The sequence below is a fragment of the Lonchura striata genome, chromosome 4, assembly GCF_050655825.1.
Source record: "Lonchura striata isolate lonStrDom1 chromosome 4, ASM5065582v1, whole genome shotgun sequence".
Taxonomy (NCBI): Eukaryota; Metazoa; Chordata; class Aves; order Passeriformes; family Estrildidae; genus Lonchura; species Lonchura striata.
In genome coordinates this window covers 53,367,449-53,383,872 of record NC_140706.1, presented here as the reverse complement: position 1 = coordinate 53,383,872, position 16,424 = coordinate 53,367,449, and the positions used below count along the sequence as shown (strand labels likewise).

Below are 16,424 nucleotides of genomic sequence, written 5' to 3'. Positions count from 1 at the left end.
TCAAAATTGGAAAGCAAGTGGATAAAGCAAGATAAAAAGAAACAGAGCTCCTTCTTGAATAAGGAGGATTCTTAATATTTGCGGGTTAATTTTTTTTTTTTAATTTAAAGGGCATTGATTAAGTTTAGAATAACATAATTTTGTAACTATAGTTTCAATGAAATCTGAAATGCTTTAAGATCACCAGCTATACTGGCAGGCTTCGACTGGCAACTAGACAGACTCCCCCCACTGTTGCTCTGTGCATTTTCTTTGAAGCCCAACAGTGCCCTCAGGGTTGCCCTTGATGAATTTGGAACATTGCATTTGTTCAGCAGGGGTTGCATTAATTTGCATCTCTCTGCTTACTTGAGAGATTTGCATGTTCCCTAAAAGCATTTGTCTTAACAGCACAGTTTCTTTCACTTCAGAGAGAAAACAGATACCAAATTGTGGTTTCAGCAAACAGAGCAGTTGGGCCACAGGGGCAGATGCTGGGAAAGCGAGAAGAGACCTGGTAGCTGCCACTATCAGATCTTTTACAAATTAAATATGACTTTTTACAGTCATTTTTATGTGCCTATGGGATTACACTTTCTGACAAAGATTGTTTTAACAACATGTAGAAAGATGGAAAACTTCAACATATTCTGGAAAAATACCACCAACACTTGGTACAATTCTAACAAGGAGCTTCCAGTGGTTTCTTCTTCAGCTTCACACCCATTTAAAGCTAAGCTTTCATTGTTCATAGTTCTGGTTGTGAAATATTTAATTTCTGCCCAGGAGACTGTAATAGGCTCAGGCATGTCAGTCTGCACTTCTGAAGAATACAGATGTTTACCCTTATGTATGCATGTCAGCAGTACTTAATGCTGAAATGATGGCTGACTTCTTACTATTGAAGTTTCAGCTAGAGAAAATGTATAGAAAATCCAGTTGTTGGTGAGAATAAACTTTTCAAGTTTTTTAATTAGGTTGAAGAAAGAGTCTGAGAATCACAGAGTAAATAGGCTCTGCTATTTTGTATTGCCAATGACACTGTTAACGTTTGTGTCAGCAACATGATGGACTTCTCATCACTAAGTGCATTTGTCTGTTGAGCATGGAAGAAATTGTTTCTGTGTGTGCAAGTTGTGTTCAGATTTGGCCTCTGCATCTGGAGATGTTTCAGTGAAGATGATATTGAAAAGGGTGGCCTAACACTCAGACCTGTTTTCCAATCAAAGCCTTTGTTAGGTCCTGAAGATGGAGAAATCCCTTTTCCTTGTATCTTTGTCCCTATTTAAATCCAGAATCTTAGTATTTCACATTCTTACTGACAAAAATGACATTACTCACTGTGATTTTGTGCCTGTCAGTTTTAAAAGCAGAACAGCACCCTGGTGAAGACAGATGAGAAGAGGCTAACATTTTATTAATACTGAGCCCTATTTTTATCAGTAACCTGGCAGGTTCTTTTTCTAGTTCTGTTCTGCATTAGAAGTTAGTAAAATTTAAATTTGTTTTTATTTGCCTTCATTGTGTATACTTCTTGCATAGATTGAGAGCTCATAAGTGATGTTTTCCTGGAGCTAATACAATTTTGTAACTTCTATATGATGAGCTGATATGTAGCTTAATTTGTACAGCAATCTCAAATTTATTTTCCCTTAAAAGCTCCAGTTTAAATACTCAAGTTACTTAAATTTCACAGATTTCTACAATATTCAGTGTTCTTCTTAGTTCAACTTGTGGCAATTAAACATTTCAGAAAGCCTGAATATAATGTAATAGCATTATTATGGCTTGGTTACTTGGCAGTTTAAAACTATTTTCTTCCACTTTTTTGGCAGATGTTGAACTAAGTATAGGCTGGATAGCCTCAAAATATTTTGCTTCTGTTTCAAACTTTGAATGGTTTCTCTTCTCCTTTATAAAAGCAAATGCTATTTTAGTAACATGATTTCCTTCCAACTCAAATTTGCATATTTTTTTTAAATTACAAGGGCTAGCTATACCTATTTTTTCAAAGAATTTCCAATAATATTTGCTTGGAGGTATAATTGTTTTTCCATTTGGTAGAATCCATTCTGCATTCATATAAAACTAGAGGGAGCAGTTTCTTTGCCCTTTAATTTTTTCTTTTTAATGAAGGCTGAGGAGATTAATTGAGTAGGCAAAGAATGTTTTCATAGCAGTAGCTTTACAGTCTGCAGCAAAGAGCCAAAATTTTGGCTCCTCTTTATGTTTAGAATGCCCAGCTTTCATGCTCCACCTTGGAATGTGTATTTTTGTAGGATTACCTGTCTCTGTAACTTAATTGGGTCTATTGTGCCTTTCTGGGCATTGTAGTGACTGCAGGAGTTTCTTCCTTGAGTTCCTGGCCCCAGAGCAATCCCCCTTCTGTTCTTGCATCAACCTGCTCAGTTATTCCTGGCTACCAGCAGTAGCAATGGAAGCAGTCCTTGCATGCTCCTGTGATGCTGTTGGAGCTGCAGCAGCTCCCCTGCTTATTGCATATTTTTTGTTTGTTTGTTTGTTTGTTTGTTTGTTTGAGGAACTTGTGGACAGGTCTTAGAGAAATGGAGAAATTTAAAATTTTGCACGTTTCATTTACTGGACTTTGCCTTGACTAGTGACTCTGGGAGGTGATTACACAGTAACCTGGGAGGGACCTTCTAGGATGAATCCCACAATGTATTTCTAGATAATGTCAAGTTTCTAAGGGAGGAACTGGCATGTGTCACTGGAGACACAAATACTTCTTTTTTTTTTTTGGTTTTTTTGTTTTTTTTTTTTTTTTTTTGTAATCAGGTGTCACCTCCTGAAGTTGCAATGTGTATTAATAACTCCATGACTCAACAAAGTAAAAACTTCCTCCATTCCCTCTTTCTGGATGACTCAGTAAAGTCTGGTACTTGAACATTTTATTCTACGTTATCTACATTACACAAACATCTCTACTGGATTAATTTGTGAAGCCCATTAATAGCTCTGGACTGTGACCAGAACCAGTGGTAATCAATGGCTTTGGGTTAATACGAAGTTTGTGGCTGACTGTGACTTATGTGGTGTTTCAACTGCTGGACAAAATAAAATAGTGAACGTAACATTCTTTACAGCAGCAAAAGTTATAAGCTGTAATTATTAATTCTATAATGATTCTACTGAATAATTGTTTTGCATACTAGAACTTTACTTGCTCTTACTTCACTTTTGCATTTGACATGGAAGATTTCACAGCTCTGCTCAAAGACTGCAGCTGCCAAAACTCACTTTCCAAAAGTGCACCCTGACTGCCCCTAAATTCTCTTGACTGGCATTGGAGGGCATTGTCTGTCCTGCTTAAGTACTGTGAGTTTTCTGTACTCTGCATGTGCTGGAAATCCACATAGAATAATTTATTTTGCTCAGTAATCCAGAAATCCTTGCCATGTTACCTTCTTCACCCAAGCACCTCTACCACTCAGAAATGGAGTTTTCAGTAGGAAGAAAAAGGGGTTATGTGCATTTGGTCAAATGGATTGATGTATAAGATGGGAAACAGAACAAAAACCCTGTTTGATGAGGGGTTTTCCCCACTCTCCTATTACTCATTCCCGTAGAAGCCAGCACAAGTTGTACAGGGTTTTTTGTAAAGAGAGAGAAAATTTGTGAAAGTTATGACTGAAGTCTTAAATAGAGGGAAGTATTATGAAATTTATAAAACAGCTTTCAAGTAAATATTTAATTCAGTAGAAATAATGCTAAAGTCTTATTCAGTGGAGAAGACTTCTGAACGCTTTATAAAAACTTTTAAATGACATTTTTGCTTGAATTCAAAGAAATTGATTTAATGTATATATGCTTGAGTTCATGTACATATTGAAAGTAGATTTTAAAATTGAATTACAAATGCCAAGTACATATGAATTTCCTCAATAGTATACTGTCGGTGGTACCATAGTATTTTTATCCTTTTTATGAATCCATTTTCTGGGTTTCCTCCCTGTTCCTGGAAGCAAGTCAGGGTACCAGGCTGTCAGTCAGCCAGAAAAAATATCTTAGGAGAATTATTTTCACAGAAAAGCTGCTGTTGCTTAATCCACTAGACGCAGCCCACTGTCAGAAAATCCCTTCATCTCTTTTTTCTTTTGTTAAGGTATAAAGAAAGCAAAGGTGCAAAAAAAAGAAGTTAGCAACCTTTTTCTTTCCTAAGGCTTCAGTAATTGTTATTATTGTTAATTCATTATTACAGAAGATTTTGTAATTTCCTGGGGCAGGACTTGTCCTCACGTGCTGAGATTAGCCACAGCAGTCTTTTAGTTGTCACACTACCAGCAGTAACAGTGATTATTACTTAAGTAATTATTTATTAATATGTTCAATGCAATGTTTGTACTCTTCAGTGTTATTACATATATGCACCTTACTGTCCACATTTATTAAGAAGTAAATTTGAGGGGGGAAAAAGGGAATGCATTAATGTTCTATGGAGTTTAAATCTAGAAGAAATTTAAGCAACATCACTGAGACAATATTTCACTAAAAATTGAGGTGTAATATCTCTTGGAGAAGATTAGTTGGTAAATGTTAGGCCTTTGCCCTGAGTCTTCAGTTAGCTATTGTTAAATTTAGAATTAAAGACTTTGCAGTTTGCTTAAAAATGGCAGTATTTTTCTTTGTCAACTGGTAGACATAGACTAACTTATTTCATAAGTGAATTATTTATTACATTTACGTGAAGGGCAAAAGTTCAATTAAATTAGTTGCAAGGTCTTTTCACTGTTCATTCATCTGAACTAGATCCTATGAGAAAAATAAGAATTTTGAGATGTAAGATGCATTGGGCTATGGTAACATAAAGTAAAATAATGCCTTACTTCTTATTTTACTTAGAGGCTTTTTTTGGGTATGGTGATGCACAGGTTAATGTTGAACAAAAAGATGATATCTGGATGATAAAGCATCAGAGAATGAATATGACTTCAGTACCACTATAAAGGTGGGAGGATATAATTCTCTTGGAATACTGAAGTTACCCACACAGAAAAAAGAAAAGTAAAAATTAATAAAGTCAGACACAAGCAGGAAAACCCATTATGACAGACTATTAAAAGAGATGGGGAACATATTTGAAAGTAATGGCATGCAGAATATAACTTATTCTGACATACCATATTAAACATGGTGCTTTGCCTTAAACTAGAGATGATACATCACCCACTCTTTATGAAATAATAGTAGGCATGCTTGAAATAGTCAGGAATGGTAGGATGTTTATATAGGCAGTATGCTTTTGAAATGAGGAAAAGTCAATGCTGTAATGGATTATGTAAATAAAGAAATATAGATTGTATTTGAATATAAAGGGGGACTAAATCAGCCTAACAATCATAAAATGGCATTGATTTTCTTTGCAAAAAGAAAAGTAACTCCTTTTTGTTTGCTAAATATGGTGGCTCTTGAGGTGAAACAGTGAAATAGTTTTGTGGATTGTGCAATGAAACCTTTAAACTTATACTCCTGTATTTCTTTTAGCTGTGTACATAATGGCATTGGTACTTGAGTCCTTATATAACAAGCTTTTTTATAAGTGCGAGGATGGAGGAAATAATTGTTATATATTAATAAAGTGAGACTAATTACCTCATCAAAGTTACTTTTGACAAACTAGTTTTCACTTAAAAGTTATAATGAGAAGAATTCCTTCTAGCCATTTCTGTTTACTGACCAATCAGCTTCTCTTCAGATTTACTGTCTTGTAATGCTGAACTTCCTGAGTATTTTGGAATCCAGTATCGATACCGACAGTACTCTTCTCAAAAATTTGATATTGAACTTGGTTTCTGGGGTCAGGTTGCTGGTCACTCTTAAATTGGTGGTTAATAGGCTATTCTGGAGTAGAACTATGCACACATGTATCTGTACTGCAGGGAAGCCAGGGTTCTCTCTGGAATGGTTGCACACCTGTATCTTCTTGCCATGCATTTATAGGTGTCTGAGACCCATGCCTGTGAGGGGAGCTCCTAGCAGGCACATACACAGTATTGTACTCCAGCAGTCCTGTGAGATCTTCTAGGTTCATATTTGGTTGTCACGGTTTACAAAAGGCTGTTTATAACCTACGCTGCTGAGAGTTTAATGATCCCCTACTACTTGTAATATTAGGAGCTTTCAGCCAGATTAATTTGCAGCTTCCAGTTCTCTTTGCTGAGGAGTAAACTCTTGGGGCTTTAGTTGCACTGCAAGGAATTAAAGCTATACTTACGTTGTTGTGCTGTCTGTTTTCTTTTATCTAAATAGTGAAAGACAGGTTGTGAGTACAGACTAGAATATAAAATTCCCAATTCACTAGAGTGAGGCTAAATATGAATGTGAGTCATTGGCTTGAGGGGAATTGGCCCAAGTTACAAGTAAGATCGGCTGGAAATAAAGTATTTCCTGTTGAAAAGATCTGTAGCTTTTTGCAGATGCCAGTGATGGTTGCAAGCACTGAATGTACTGGGATTCAATCAAAATATTTTAATAAATATGTCTTACAGCAAAGGAAATTGCAAGAAGAATAAATTTCCTTTACTATTTTAATTTTCATAAAACTGTTAAACTAAATATCAATAGGAGGGCATACTTCCTGTTGGTATTTCTGCATATTTTGTAGAACTAAGAAGTGAGTTTTATGAAGCATGATAGGAATTTAATTACATAAATAAGTCAAATCGCATAATTTTCAGTCTAAAGTCTTGGTTAGATCTTGTAGGTCAAGAGGAACCTGTTCTATTTTTTTATGCTATCCTGTCTCTGCTTTTTCAGAAAAACACAAATAGAAAATGTTGAGTAAATGAAGCCTCTTTGGGAATTTCTCACACAAGCCCCACACCCTCGATGTGCATACACAAGATTTATGAATATTAATGAGACTTTAAGTTATAGGTTTATGACCTCAAATTATAGCAAAATTTAATTCCTGTTTTGAAACCTGGCATCCAAACCGTTTGTCTTCCAGTGTACAGATTTTAGTTATATTCTGTTACTGCTCATGCCAGTATAAACCCCTGATACCTTGAGTTTCATTCTTACATACTTCACATAAATAAGCCAAGGCCAACAGTAGAACTTGTGAAAAATATGAATTCTGATCATACAGTAAAGATAGTAAATAATTCATAGGTTTTTCAAGCTAGTTGGGATCAGCATGTCCACATGTCTGACCTCTTACTTAAAATAAACACGAGCATTTCATTCAAGTACTCTTCTACTAAGAATATTATAGCAAGTTTTATGTATTTGCAACTCCAGTCAAAGTGGATCTTTTCCTTATGTAAGGAAATTGTATGTAAGACAGGTAGGAGTTTATTTCAATCATCATGAAACTTTGAACTGTATGTGGGGTAAAATACACATTACAGAGGGCTTGAGGAAGGCAAGATAATTAGCAGTACCCTGGTTGGGGCAGAAGGGGTTGGTGGAGGTCACAGAGAGATAGTAACAGCATCAAGGGTCATAATTTCTGAAACATGGAATGAAAAATTCTGATTTCACATGTAGCTTGTGTATTTTGTATTTTAGAAGCAATGATTCATGTTTTAGAATCAGTCATTAATGAAGTTTAGGATAAACATCTAATTGTCTTAAATTATAGAACATAAGAAAATTGTTTGCCTCAAATAGCTTCTAAATTTTTCCCATGGTTTCTTACAACCTCTGCTCTGGGAATCTTGAACATCATAAGTGATCAGCTCCTCTGTTTATTGAAATGATAAGGATAGGGAGTAAAAATGTTCTTGAATTTTATTGTAGTGGTTCTGGCACAGGGGATTCTCCTTTTCAGCCCCCCAACACTTTTTCATTATTTCATGGGCAAAGTGCTTTTCAATGTTCCTGGCCTTCATTTCTATAAATCACAAGAGAAAACAGAAAGTCCAAAGTGGTGGTTTTTTTTAATACTGTGAATAGCACAGTCCCAGTTATTAGTTCTTTTCTGGCTTGTACTCTCCGAGTTTAGCAAATGTGCCCTAATGCAGTATTTTTATCCCGTTTCACTCATGCCTCCCTTCATCCCATTTCCTGCCTATCCCAAAGAAAGGCTGGAGAATACATCTTTTGGAGTGTGTGGCAAAATGGCTTGATGGCTTGATTCCTCTGTTAACATCAATGAAAGATATATGGAATTCCCAAACTTTTTTGATAAAAAGGAATGTTTGGAGGATAAGGATATTAAAAGCCAACAAGGTTACCTTTTCATAGGTGGTTAAATCCGAAGAAAACTTCTGTCCTGTGGAAAAGTAAATGAAGGCGATAATATAGAGAAACCATCATACAAAAAGTGCTACTGTAACTTCTCTGCTTCTGTGTTTACTTCCTAGATTGAATTACTGAATTACTCTGACTCTAGGTGACCTGGTTTGAGTTGCCTCTCTGTGTCAGTGCCGTTTAGAATATCCATGACTACTCTCAGTAATTCTCTTTTCTGTACAGATCCAAGGGTAAGGGTTTCACAGCATAAATTTATTCCCTCATGTGTCAACAATTTAATTTTGAAGAACAAGTCTTTCATCCTCATATTCTTCAAAATTCTGCTACTAGCTAGAACTTAATCCCTGTGCTGACAGATGATCTGGAGATAAGGGAAATAGGAAGAACTATTTAGATCCTTAGTTTTGATATGCTTCCATTCAAATTTGGAATTTTTTTCCCTCTGTATGATAAGTGATTCATATTTTTGCAGGCAATAAGGTGACCAGGCATCTGACTCCAATGGATAGCACCACAATCTGGATGGAGAATCCTAGAAAATTAGGGCCCATATGAATTATACTTTGTTACTCAATCTTGAGTTGATACTGTCAATAAGTCTTTTAACTTTGTCCTATCCTTCCTCTTATCAATTTTTTTCAATTATTAATGAAGTTATTATTTTAATGTATCACTGCTATTCTTCAATATTCTGTATTTATTTTGTTAAAGCTACAGTTAATTCCTACATCTTCTGGCCCGTATTTCCAACAAAGCTATTTGATTTTCATTACTTGATTTGAACATAGGGTTTAAGTTTAAGACAGTGTACTTACTGATCTCATAGGACAGGGGCTAAGTCTTTTCATACCAGAAATTATATCTGAAGTAGTCATACTTTTTTTTGATGGATATTAGATTTCATCTTGGGCTGTCATTACCTGAACAAGTGTAGATTAGATAAGAAATTTTTTCATGTGTAAGCAAATATTCCCTGTGTATGCGAAACCTACTTTTTGTGAATTTTTCCTGTGGAAGCTACATAAAGTAGCAGTGATGTGTCCGTATATTTTAGTCTTCATTCTCTCTACCCTCAACCTTATTTTCCTTTTGTTTATTCCTCTGTGGTATATGCATTGAGCCCCTCATCCCACTGATTCAACAACTATTCTTTATTTACTTGTATGGTTCCAGCCACATTTATATGTATTAAGAGCCATGTATTCCTAAAAATACAACAATAATGTTGTCTATACAGCCACACAGGTATAGAAAAGATAACATTACACTGCCTGTTGCCTGTCGCCTTTGTGAAATATTGTTCTGCCAGTAGCCATTGATTTTTGTGAATCATTCAGGGTTTATGGAGAGTACTGATGTGGGAAATGTCAAGACACCAATCACAAAGTGTTATGGAGCAGTTTTGTTCACAACTAGTAATCATTTTTACCAGTAAAACATTTTTATTGTGTTGTCCTATACTCCTGTCAGCCATTGAAAAGTGTGACTGTGGAACATAGGTCTGAATGTAGCCTAAGTGCTCAGTGTTAGCAAGTCTTCAACTGGCACCTGCCACCACATGGATTGTTGGGATTTTCCTTTGAAAGGATTTACAATGTACACTATTTATTTTAAAAGGCTGATGAAAATCTATGAGCAAGTGAAGAAAGAATAGAAAAGGATAATGCTGACATTAAAGTAGGTAATACAAATTTGATTTGGGGTGATACTGCTATTGTCTGCATCCCAGCAATGTAAGCTTTAAGGCTAGAATACTAAAGTATCATTAGTCCAGGAAAAAAAGAAACCACAATTGTAACAGCAGTGTAATGCTACTTTTAAAGGAGAAAAAATGGAATTTAGTTTTGGAGTTTGATTCTTACGGTATATTTTTCCTTGGTATTATATCTATTTTTTTGTGTGGGATTTCTGTATTGTAAAGTGAATGATATTAAACCAGAATTCTAAGTATTTGAGGCCACTCTGCAGTACCTCTTTGCTCTGTAACTGCTGTTGGCAGCATAAAGTTAATTGTTCGAGCCCTGAAAGAAGACAGTGCTTAAGTGAAAAAATCCCTGTAGCCAAAGAGGATCAAACTCAATCCTACTAGATTCATCATCTTGCATAGAGCTGTGAAAGGAATTTGCTCAATTTGTGGTTCTCTAGACAGTATTAATTAGCTGATTGTTGTTTTTGAGTGAATATTGTGGTACAGAGAAGCTCAGTAAGTGATTTAAGAATTTAAGTTCTTCAAGAAGAACCTGCATTTCTGAGTTCTAATATTGTATGTAAGGTTGTGCTGCATATTTAAGAGGAAATGCTACTGGAGGTTTAATTTCTCTGTTACTATTTCCAGGAGACAAGGAACATAGGAACAGAAGAGTAGACAGAGAATAAAGATAATATTCACTTCATAGTTTGTATGTGTCCAAGAAAACACAGGAATCAATGGTGGAAGTTAAAATTCGTATATCACTTGTTATTTATGGCTGTTAATATTGTAGAAGTATTTTTAAAGCCCTGTGTTATTAGTAGGTGGCTGGGGAAGACATACAGTTTCATCTTTGAGATAAAGAACTCTGTGTTGAAAGATACCAAAAGCCTGAATAAGATAAGAGGAAGAGGTACTTGGCAATTAAATCAAAAGTGAGATGGAATACATTTGCAGTGGAATGAATTTGTTTTTGCTAAGGGTTTTTGGAATGCTGCAAACAACTCTTTTACAAGCACAGTATTTTCTGAATGTCTTTGAAAATCTCCTTTAGAACTTGACAACTCATTTGGTAGATGTCAGCGTAAAGGTTCAAAAAGCTTGGCAAATAAAATTCAGCTTGGAATGGAAAATCTAGAGCAGCTTTCCTGGCAGATGCTCCCAGCAGCATCGCAGAAAACTTCCACAGTATAGGTTATGGGGTTTTAACACAGTTGTCTTAGTGCTAAAATAATTTGTAGACCCTGTTCATAGTTACTTGGCATTAGGGCAAGTTAATAAAGGAGGCGTCAAGTTCACGTGAAGAGGTGTGTAAATCTTGACAAAAGCAGCTAAATTAGAGCAGACACAGCGCAAACCCACTCATGCAATAGCACTCTGGGCTGTTTTCTTGAGAAGAATATAGAGCTCTGTTGATGTTTAGCAGATAGCCTCTTTTTATTTTTTTTTTGCGAAGTGAAAGTGATTGGAAACGACTGTGTCATCAAATCAGTGATAAATTTCAGACAGAGATAAAAATGTTCAGTTTGTCTGGTTATTCTCATGGAGAGTTCCACCCATTAGTAGGAGAAGGCAAAGATTATATGGCTTGTTCTTAATCTGTATCTCTCTGAGGCAGTTTATTATTCTGTATATATAATCTTCTTAAATGCTAGAGAGAATGAGAATACCTGATGGTTGCTTAAATGGAAATGTGTATGTTTTTTCTTAAGTTTTCTCACTGATTCCAGTACTCTTTATATGCTGACAGACCCTTTGTCTCAGTGCTGCTATCTATAATGATAATATAATATTATGATAATATAATATTATGAAAGGGAAGCCCTATTTTTTGTGTAGGACATAAGTTACTGAATTTTAAGTTTGACTTTTTGGCTCTTTCTTTGGCTCCTGGAAAGCAGATACAAAATCTCTGCTGCTGCTCTCACTTCTAAATCACGATTTATAATTCTTTTGGTCTCTCTGAGGATAATTTTTGTTGTCTTTGTACTGTAAGAGGTCACACAGACAACTCCTTATCAGAGATTAGGGCCCAGGTGTGCTGGCATAACACAAACATACAAGATAAAGATAGGGCACATCACCTAAAGAGTTTGCAGTGGGTGTATGTGTGTGTCTGTATTCTGTGGCTGGGATAACTGCAGACTGCTCCTTTTGGTGGCTGTTATCTGTAGCCACCACACCTGGATTCTTAGAGGAGGGGCAACTCTGTCCTGGGGTACATCAGGCACAGCATTGCCAGCTGGGCAAGGGTGGGGATTGTCCCGTTCTGGTCTGCACTGGGGTGGCCTCACCTCCAGTACTGGCTGCCACAATGTAAGATATTAAGCTATTAGCAAGCATCCAAAGGAGAGATACAAAGGTGGTGCAGGTTCTTGAAGGGTAAGCCTTACAAGAAGAGGCTGGAGAAGAGAAGACTGAGGGGAGACCTCGCTGCAGTTACAGCTTTCTCATGAGGGCAAGAGGAGGGGCAGGCATTGATCTCTTCTTTCTGGTGACCAGAGACAAGACCTGAGGGAATGGCCTGAGGTTGTCAGGGGAGGTTATGGTTGGATATCAGGAAAGGTTCTTCACCCAGAAGGAGGCTGGGCACTGGAAGAGGCTCCCCAGGGAAGTGCTCTTGGCACCAAACCTATCCTGCCAGTGTTAAAGAAGCCTTTGGACCACACACATGGTTTGACTCTGTGTGTTCACAGCCAGGATTCAGGTTTCAATGATCCTTTCTGGTTCCTTCCGACTCTGGATGTTTTGTGGTTCTGTGATTCTGCACAGCTGTTTCATTATGCACCTACGTAACTTCCATTGAAATGTTTATGTTAGTTGAACAGGTATATGTGATATATTCATGCCATGCTGCTTCTAAGGCAAGTGATTTTTTAAAAATAGTGCCATAGGATTGAAACTCTTCTAAATTGACCCACGTAACAATGGAAGCAGCATGCATTTCAGTCTTTTCAGGCTTTGAACTGAGGAGCCTCTAGATGTGTACACAATATTAGATAAATAATTTAGTAAAAATATTGCAAAGTCTGTTACAAATCTACTGATAATATTTTTCAAGGTTTAAAGAATGTTTAACATCTCATATATTTGGGTGAGTAATTCTGTGGAATTCAAAAGAACTATGACTTTTCTACAGAATTAAAAAAAACACCCATAGAACTAAATAATGTTTTTTGCAATATCAGAGTCAGGAAAAAAAATGTATAGAAAGAAATCCACTTGAGACAGTGGCTAGGGAAACATAGGTAACTGAATAGCTTTAAAAATGTAAATAAGAACTTCCAGACACTTCCACTATTCACAAAATCATTATGTAATTTGTGGTTCCCAAGTTTGTGCCTCTAGGTATGCTCGAAGTCAGTTAATTTTGACATCTGGCTTCTTTTTTCAGCTCCTTTGGGATTCACAGAATAGGCATTGCCCTGACTTCTTCACCTGTGGAACCAGATGTTAGAAGGATGCTAACAGTGTTCTTTCAAAAAGCCACTGAAAACACATGAAGGAGCAGGTTCAGGTTTTATCATCTCTCTAGCATAAAACCTCTTCCAATTGACAGAAGTATTTCTACCAGTTTTTCAGTGATTTGATTGTCATTATATTTCTCTAACTGAACACTGCTTTTCTGCTGGAAAAGAAGGACCTAACTGGTGAGACAGGAAATTTTGGAACAGGTTTGGAACAGAATTTCAGATTTCTGCTTTATCCAATAGGTCAATGTCTTGAAAACTGGAATGTATTTGCGAAGCCTCCATTTCAGTCTTTCTGACACAGCAGACATGAAGTCCTAGAAACGAATATTCTGAAGGTATTTCCATCAGTTTTGCTGGAGCTCTTCTGTTTAAATTGGTCAGAAAATCAGTGAAGCATTCAAGACTTTCTGAAAAACTCCCTGTAGTTCTTTGATTGAATCATAAGGAGGAGTAGAAACATTCAGGTCAGAAGTCTCTGAGGTGGATGAGGGATTTGAGTCCAGGCCATCTCAATGTTCTCCCAGATTCTTATTATCAGGCTGTGAAATAGAAAGGCTTAGCATCACATAGATTTTTTTTTCTGCTAATGTGTAAAAGTGGTTATACTAACATTTCTCTAAAGCTTTTAAGGTCTTTCTACCTTAGGATGCTTTTCACTAAAGAAGCCATTGAAATGAGTGTTTTCCCAATAGAAGGAGGTGATTTTTACTGTTGCTGTGATATGTGCAACTTAGGATCACCATCTGTACTCCATTTCTATCTCACATAAATTACTGGTTGTTTAATTTAGCTTTTCTCTTGTGTAATTTATTTTCACATACAAAGGTAGCAGCTTTACCAGGAGATAATAGGAAGTTATTAACTTGTTTCACCTTACATTCCCAGAACCACATGCTGCTATGTCTTATAACAACCTTGGCTTCAGTAATGTGGCCCTTTGTGGGATCGTGCGAGTGTGCCGTGTAATTATATTGTGACTACAGAATGAATGTAGGCTGTCATTCCATTACCCTACTAATCTAATATGGTGATAGAGGTATTGTTTGCATGATACTTTCCCACTTGTCTCGTCTGATAAAACTCTGTTTGAAATTAACTGTTTCCTTTTTCTGCAGCACTGGTGGCTTCTGCTCCACCGTTCAGCCAGTGAAGGAGTAAGGAAATGTCTTTGAAACTGCTAAAACTGAATTGGTAAAATTGATGGAAGTAATACTGATTTCAGTGTTTTGGAGGAGCATTACCAGCAGCAGACTCAACAAAATTTAAACTGTTTCTAGGGGTTTTTTCAGTGGTTTTAATGAAAAAAAATATTTTTTTTTATGAAATGTTTTAACCTGAAACAATTACAAATAATACTTGTTAACACTGCAAAAGAAAATAAATATGTTTATTTTCTTTTTAGTTATGTATTACTTCCTGTATTCTTATCATTGACTTTTTTTGTAAGCTCCTAAGTAAAATAAATAGAGCATAAATAATTTAAAAATGTAAGGGGGAGAGAGTCTGAAACTCTAAACTGTGTGCATTTAAATTCTTTTTGTTATTGTTTAGTGCTGAGTTTGGCTCCTTTCGAGAATTCCTGTAATTGGCAGATTATGGGACTCTCTGCAAGGAGATGGCAGTAAATGCAGCTTGCCATCTGTGGGCAAATTTTTTTGTGGCAGCATACCTGTATTAAGAGTGGTTGTTTATTGTCATGCTGTATTTTGAAGTTAATGTCCAAATTTTCTAGTACTGCAGACCAGTCTCTCCAAATGAAAATTAATGGAGTTTAGCTAATTAAGCCATGTGAAGTATGCCCTGTTTTTCAAGATGTCCTCTATTATTTATAGAATGACACATTGGTAATTGTTAAGAAGGACATATTAGTGGTTGTTAAAAATAAATGAGTTTCTGGAAGGTAAGAAGTTAAAAATTTAAGCTCTAGTACCATAAAAAGATGGAGACCTCCAAGTAGATATTAACTTTCTCATGATTGCAGTGGATCACAAGTAATACATGCTCCCACTCTGGTTTCCAGTATTTGACTGTAGTGGTTACAAATTCTTTGGTATGCCTTAGAAAAGGTCATCATGTGGTTTTCCTCCTGCAGCAAAGAGACACACATTTCATACCATGAAAAAACTCCTTGATCTGCCCTCTCCTATGTTTTTTTATTCAATAAAATTGTTTCTGTTGGAGATGAAGGGTAATATTGTGGATCATTGTAATAGATTAATCGGTTTATGAACTAGAAGCTCTTCAGAGGATGCCACAAATATTTATAACGTCCTTGAGTTCTATACCAGATCTGTAAATTAGCTGAAAGATGTGTAAAAATTCATACAGTCAGACAGCTCCCTCCTGGCTAAGCACATAAAGTGGCTGAGGAGCATAAATTATTCCTGCTGAGGTCAATCATAATTTATGCTTTTTTGCTTCTGCATCTGCTCTTCTGAGAAGGAAGATTATAAAGAACATCTGTATTTGAAGAAAGATTTCCATCTTTGCATCAAATTTCATTCACTTTGGGAAATCTTTTGGTACAAATGATAATCTGAAGAGCTGCAATTTGAATTGGCAGGTCACAAGGGAAGACTGCTTCAGATAGCATTTATGAAAAAGCTGAAAACATTGCCACAGCCTGGACAGTTGAACCTCAGAGATCTGTAGAGATGTTATCATTGAGGATGCATTCAGTCAGATGCATATGAAACCAGAATAATCCTTTAAAAATTGTGTCAGACCAAGTCCAATTTCTTTTCTGTAGCATGTAGTTGAACCCTGGATTTTGTGTTATGGAAATTTTATTTTGGTAGAAAGAATTGATTCTGTCTTTGTGGTGACAGTGGCCATATTTAAAGCTTAGCTCTCTCTTTAGTTTTCACATTCTATGTGTTCTTAGCTCCTTAAAGGAACTTTTCATAATATACCTGAAGTATATTTCCTAGAGAATGCCTGAAGTTATTTTAGTATATATGTTGATGATACCATCCATGGATTAAAGGCTTTGATGGGGGTAATAATATCAGTAGCTTGTTGCCTGTAATTCTTTGGCTAACTGTCCTTACTGTATTTGGGTGTGT

General features: G+C 36.2%; 1 protein-coding gene across 8 annotated transcripts in view; it reads left to right on the top strand.

Moving 5' to 3' along the window:
• CCSER1 (coiled-coil serine rich protein 1) overlaps positions 1 to 16,424 on the top strand; it is a 641,644-nt gene that overhangs the window by 208,033 nt on the left and 417,187 nt on the right. The gene's annotated exons all lie outside the window — the stretch shown is intronic.